We start from the raw sequence: 6,219 nt of genomic DNA on the forward strand, positions 1-6,219 counted from the left end.
TGGCGTTAGCCAAGGTATCTGCCCGCAGAGCCGATTACGGTAGGTACCCTGCCAAAGCAGGAGTACCCGGGGTGTTTGCAGGGAGGTGCGGAACCTAATGGCCACACACACCTCCCCTAGACCGCCAGGAGGGACACCCAGAAGGGCTACCGCATCCTGACAAATCCTGTGAACACACAACACACAAAAAGTGACACAGTGAGACAAAAAAGAAATAAATAAGTGAATGTGTGCAGATATACTGCCCGGACATCCGGCCGGATCTATAAAAATTTATCTGATCCTAGCCAGAAGGCCAGGAATAAAGAGGTGAGTGCCACAAGGTGAAGAGATTATGGTGCCCATGCTTCAACTCAGTGAGTCTATCCTCCCAGTGAGTTTCGGCACCTCGGGGTCACCACTCCCCGAGGCACAAAAGTACCTCGGCTCTAGACCCTCTCAGCCTTATGGTGAGACCCGGAGGGAACAGGTCACATCGGGGCAGCCGTCGAGCTGATTCCTCAGAACCAGCCCCGGAAAGCCCTGGTACACCTGCATCCTCCATGCAGCACCCATCCCCACCAGCATGTAAACTGATAAGAACAGATACTACACTTGATCTTAGCCAAAAGGCCGAGAATCTGCAGACAGCTGTTTCGGGGTTTTTGCCCCTCGTCAGTACAGAGCAGGGTGATCTGGCTTGGCTGTGGTGAGAGGCCTGAGGCTTTAAAAGGGGTCAGTACTTTCCTCAGGGAGAGGACCCCTCTTCAGGTATAACGGAGATTCAGGTTAGGCCATTTAGCACTCCGCAGGCATTCTGGGTAGGGGAATATGCAAAGCAGCTCATTACACAACCTTTTCAGGTAGTGTTCCCTGGTATCAGCTTAGCTCCTGCTCTGTACTGACGAGGGGCAAAAACCCTGAAACAGCTGTCTGCAGATGGATCGAAACTTCCCTTTTGGGGAGTAGTCTGGTTTGGCATATATCCTGTTCAGCTTTTTAAATTCCTTAACAGGAGCTAAGCTGATACCAGGGAACACTACCTGAAAAGGTTGTTTAATGAGCTGCTTTGCATATTGTTGCGTGTCACCTGACATGCAACAAATCTTGTGATGTCTATGTGACACGCAGTCACGCTAACCACGTGGGTTCGGTCATCCGGCAACGGATGTAAACAAACAACAGGATTGGCTACTGCATTGATCAATGTAAAAAGAACTTGCTCGTAATCTCCAGGCACATTCTACATGAAACCATTTGTAACAGGGTAATTGAAATGAATGAAAATGGGTCAATAAACTTAATTATATATGTAGATGTACTGGTGAAGACATCAATTAAAAAATTTATTGCAGTGATATGTGCTGGTGATTGTATCCATGTAAGTGTGACTGGTTTGTGAGAAAAGTGTGTTAAGAGAACAGGAAATAAGTGGAATGTGTAAGGTGTGAAAATAATGTGTGAACGTGTAAAAAGAGAAAGAGAAAAAAAGAGAAAAAATGATTCCTTTCCACTAAGTAATGTGAATGAGAATATATAAAAGATTAAAAAAGTAAAAAAATGATGAATGAAAGAAAAAAGGAGAAAAATAAAAAAAAGGGGGGAAAAAGCGAAAAAAATAAAAAAAATATGGAAAATATTTTTTTCTATACAGAATTTTTTTTTTTTACAAATAAAATAAAAATAAAGAAATAATAAAATAATAAAGATGAAATAAAAAATAAAATAAATAAAATAATCAGATCCGGAAACTGTGACCCAAAGCTAGAAAATTAAAGGTTAACCCCTTTCTTTTTATTATTGTGGCCCCAATAAAGTTTCCGATGTGTGACATTTGTACTATATGTCTTGCACACCTATTAAACTGTCGCCTCAAGGTAACTCCCTGGTATGTTGAACCCAGAGCTACCATTCTCCTAGGAGGATCGGAGGCTCATGGTCACTGGGGGACTCAGGTACCAGAGACCTCACAGTCCCATGCCACCTAGTCAAACCCTCTACATCCTATTCAGGAGTGTGTCTGCTTATTTAGCGGCGCCCCATTGTCCCACCTGCGATAATTGTATATTAAAAATGGGCCACAGGGTAAAAAAATTAATTTGTGGGTCACAAGTACCACAGACCTATATAATAAAATGTAAACAACTCACGAGAGTGTAAACAATTATAAACCAATGAAAAATATATATAATAAATGAAAATAAAAAAATAATTATAATGAAATAAAATAAAAACAATGAAAAAATAATAATGAAAAAATAGGGGGAAGGGAAAATTTTTTTTTTTTGAGAAATAAAAATAAGTGCTCATGTAAATGTGTAAAAATATACATATTGATGAGTAGCTGTTGTAAACCAATCCAAATTTATTACACCACATCATGCAGCCGTCAATATCAATGCCTTCTGGAATTGCTCATTCAAAAAATATGTTAACAGTGCATACAAAAAGGAAAACTTAATACAGAGCGAGTAGCATCTCCCTTCACATATCGTCATTGTAGTCTCTTGTGCTGAAATCTGTAGATACATTTAAAAAATATAATTAATATCATATTGTTACAATATATCACCATATCTATTCTGAGGTCAGTACAGTATTTTAGAGTGGTTGGGGGTGAAGCCTCTAAATAGCATTAAATTAATTAGCATTAAACTCTACGTTTAGACCATGAAGATATAGACAATTCAATTGGTGTATCCACCATAACTCCCTTCTCCTTAAAAGAGCTAGTCTGTCCCCTCCTCTGTGGGGAACAGGTACATGGTCTTTTATCATGAAATGCACATCCTTTTCAGTGTGACCTTTTTCACAGAAGTGCTTTCAAACAGGTAGATCATGTCTTGATTGTCTAATACTGTGACGATGGTTATTAATATGCACTTTCACACTCCATGTTGTCTGTCCCACATACAATAATTTGCAAAGGCATTCTATAACGTATATAACCCAGGAGGAATCGCAAGTAAGAAAATGTTTGATGGGGTACATCCGCGGGGTCTAGGGGTGTACAAAGGCAGAACCTTTAATCATTAGTGGACAGTTACCTCATGACAAACAAGGAAATGAGCCCAACTTGGTACTCCCTATCATCGTCTGCCTTAGCCCAACCCTTGGTCGAACGCACGTCCGCACCAATCTGTCTTTTCGTTTTTTGACCTTTTATATGACATTAAAGGGTTCAAAGAAAACTCTGGAATGTTCCTAAAGCTGTCTCTCAGAATATACCAATGTTTCTTGATAATTTTGGAGATCTGTCCACTGCAGGTGGAATATACAGATGTGAAAGGAATCCTATTGCTTCTCTGTCTAGGTCTAGTTGTTAATGTTTCTTCTCTACTCATTTGTGTCAAATTTGTGTTTGTCAACTATTAATTAGGGATATCCCCTCTCTAGGAAATCCTCAGTCATTTTGTCAAGTGTTGTCTCCAGTGCGCTTGTATCATCTATTATTCTTCTCGCTTTCAACATTTGAGAATAAGGGAGTGATTCTATCATTCTGCATGAATGGCAACTAGTATAAGGAAGGAGTGTGTTCTTATCAGTGGGTTCAGAATACAGGTATGCTTTTATGAGGAGGTGAGCTCCAGACTGGACCAGGGGCAATCGCTGGATGTCGTATATCTGGATTTTTCCAAAGCATTTGATACGGTGCCACATAAAAGATTGGTACATAAAATGAGAAGAATGGGGCTGGGGAAGAATGTGTGTAAGTGGGTTAGTAACTGGCTCAGCGATAGGAAACAGAGGTTGGTTATTAATGGTACTTATTCTGATTGGGTGACTGTTTCTAGTGGGGTACCACAGGGGTCAGTCTTGGGTCCTGTTCTATTTAATATATTTATTAATGACCTTTTAGAGGGGTTGAATAGTACAATAGCAATCTTTGCAGATGATACTAAACTCTGTAAAGCGGTAAACACAATAGAGGACAGTGCACTGTTACAAATGGATCTGGATAGTTTGGGCGTTTGGGCTGAGAAGTGGCAGATAAGGTTCAACACTGATAAATGTAAGGTAATGCACATGGGGAGGAAAAATCTGGGACGGGGTTATATATTAAATGGGAGCACACTTGGAACGACTGACGTGGAAAAGGACTTAGGGGTCTTAGTTAATAGTAAACTTAGCTGTAGTGACCAGTGTCGGGCAGCTGCTGCCAAGACAAATAAAATCATGGGGTGCATCAATAGGGGCATAGATGCCAATGACAAGGAAATAATTCTACCGCTGTATAAATCACTAGTCAGACCACACATAGAATACTGTGTACAGTACTGGGCACCAGTGTACAAGAAAGATATAGTGGAGCTGGATAGGGTTCAAAGAAGGGCAACCAGAGTAATGTGGGGAATGGGAGGACTACAGAACCCAGAAAGATTATCAGAATTTGGGTTATTTAGTTTAGAAAAAAGAAGGCTTAGGGTAGACCTAATAACTATGTATAAATATATCAGGGGGCAGTACAGAGATCTCTCCCATGATCTATTTATTCTCAGGACTGTATCAATAACAAGGGGGCATCCTCTACGTTTAGAGGAAAGAAGGTTTCCACACCACCACAGACGGGGGGTTCTTTACTGTAAGAGCAGTGGGATTGTGGAATTCTCTCCCGGTCCCGGAGGAGGTGGTCATGGTGAACTCTGTATAAGAATTTAAAAGGGGTCTGTATGATTTTTTGGAGAATAATAACATTATGTATACTAGATATTTAGGGACAGCATGTTGATCCAGAGATTTATTCTGACTGCCATATTTGGAGTCGGGAAGGAATTTTTACCTCTAGTATGAGGGTTTTTTGCCTTCCCCTGGATCAACTCAGTAGGGACTCATTAGAGATATAGGTTGAACTAGATGGACTCCAGTCTTTTTTCAACCTTACGAACTATGTTACTATGAGGAAGACATCGTCAATGAATCTCCACCACCCCAGACAATGTCTGAAGTGGTGGGATCCATAGACGACATCTTCCTCCATAGCTGTAACGTAAAGATTGGCATAAATGGGCGCCAAATTCGTCCCCATGGTGGTCCTAATGAACTGTAAATAAAATTGATCTTCAAACAAAAAATAATTATGTGTAAGAATCAAAAAAAGTAGTTATAACATAAAATTTTGGAGATTGTGGACTTAGATAAGGTGTTTCGTATTGGGCCCATGCCGCATTCATGATTTATTAAAGTGTACAAACTCATGATGTCAAATGAAACCAAAATGATGTCAGGGGGAACTACAATGTCTTTGCTCTTGTTCAGGAAATTGCTCGAAAGGAGCTGAAGAAGCTGAAACTTTGCTTTTGTTTGACATGAAAGAATAAAATTCATCACATGCGCCAATATTCATATATATATATATATATATATATATATATATATATATATGGCAAAAAGCGGCTGCAGCACACAAAATAGGTGAAAAAATGATGGTAGCTTTAATCCATTATAAATACAGATGCAACGTTTCAGCTGCCAGTGCAGCCTTTATCAAGCAGTCTCCCTTTCTCACACCAGAGTCCCCACTCATTCCGCTTTTCCCTGCAATATATAGTTTATCAATATACTTCATACCTTCCTATTTTCTTTTCTGATCTCCTCACACACTGCTGTCAATTTTTCTCTTGTCTCCTGCCGGCGTATCTCCTCTAACGACCTTGCCTGTATCTTACATTGTCACTGTCGTGGTCTCAGAGACTTAGTCTAAAGTCTTGCGTTTTTTCTTACTTGTCATTCTCCTGTGCTCGCATCTTCTCCTCACACACCCCGCGGCTTCTTCCCTGACAGGACGTTCATCTCTTTCTCCTCATAAAACTGTATAGGAATTGTTATTATTTAGTTACTGTTTCCCACCATAACTCATTAAATAAATTAATTATTTAATATTATATATAACATTTAAAAAAATATATAATTAATAATTAATTTAGTTAATATATATATATATATATATATATATATATATATATATATATATATATATGTGATGTCCCAGGACATGGTCCTGTACTACCCTGAGGCCTTGTCAGGTTGAGTCCCTCAGTGACCGTGGGGCTCACCTTCAAGGTAAAGGTCTCCCCCTGTTGGTTTTATAAAGGTGTGTGTGTCACTTTAATGCCTAAACAGGATCCCTATGTATAGGTAGTATAGAGGACATGTGGGAGTTCTCAAGGACCTGTGTAAGTCTGTCACATGTTATGTTCTGCAGTCACATGATTTGTTGTTACATATTCTCATAGATAGCAC

At 39.6% G+C, this 6,219-nt stretch overlaps 1 pseudogene; it reads right to left on the bottom strand.

Annotated features, from left to right (window-relative positions):
- Window positions 1–444: 444 nt before the first annotated feature.
- Window positions 445–624, bottom strand: LOC130267823 (U2 spliceosomal RNA; annotated as a pseudogene).
- Window positions 625–6,219: the final 5,595 nt, after the last annotated feature.

Source organism: Hyla sarda, chromosome 4, assembly GCF_029499605.1.
Source record: "Hyla sarda isolate aHylSar1 chromosome 4, aHylSar1.hap1, whole genome shotgun sequence".
Taxonomy (NCBI): Eukaryota; Metazoa; Chordata; class Amphibia; order Anura; family Hylidae; genus Hyla; species Hyla sarda.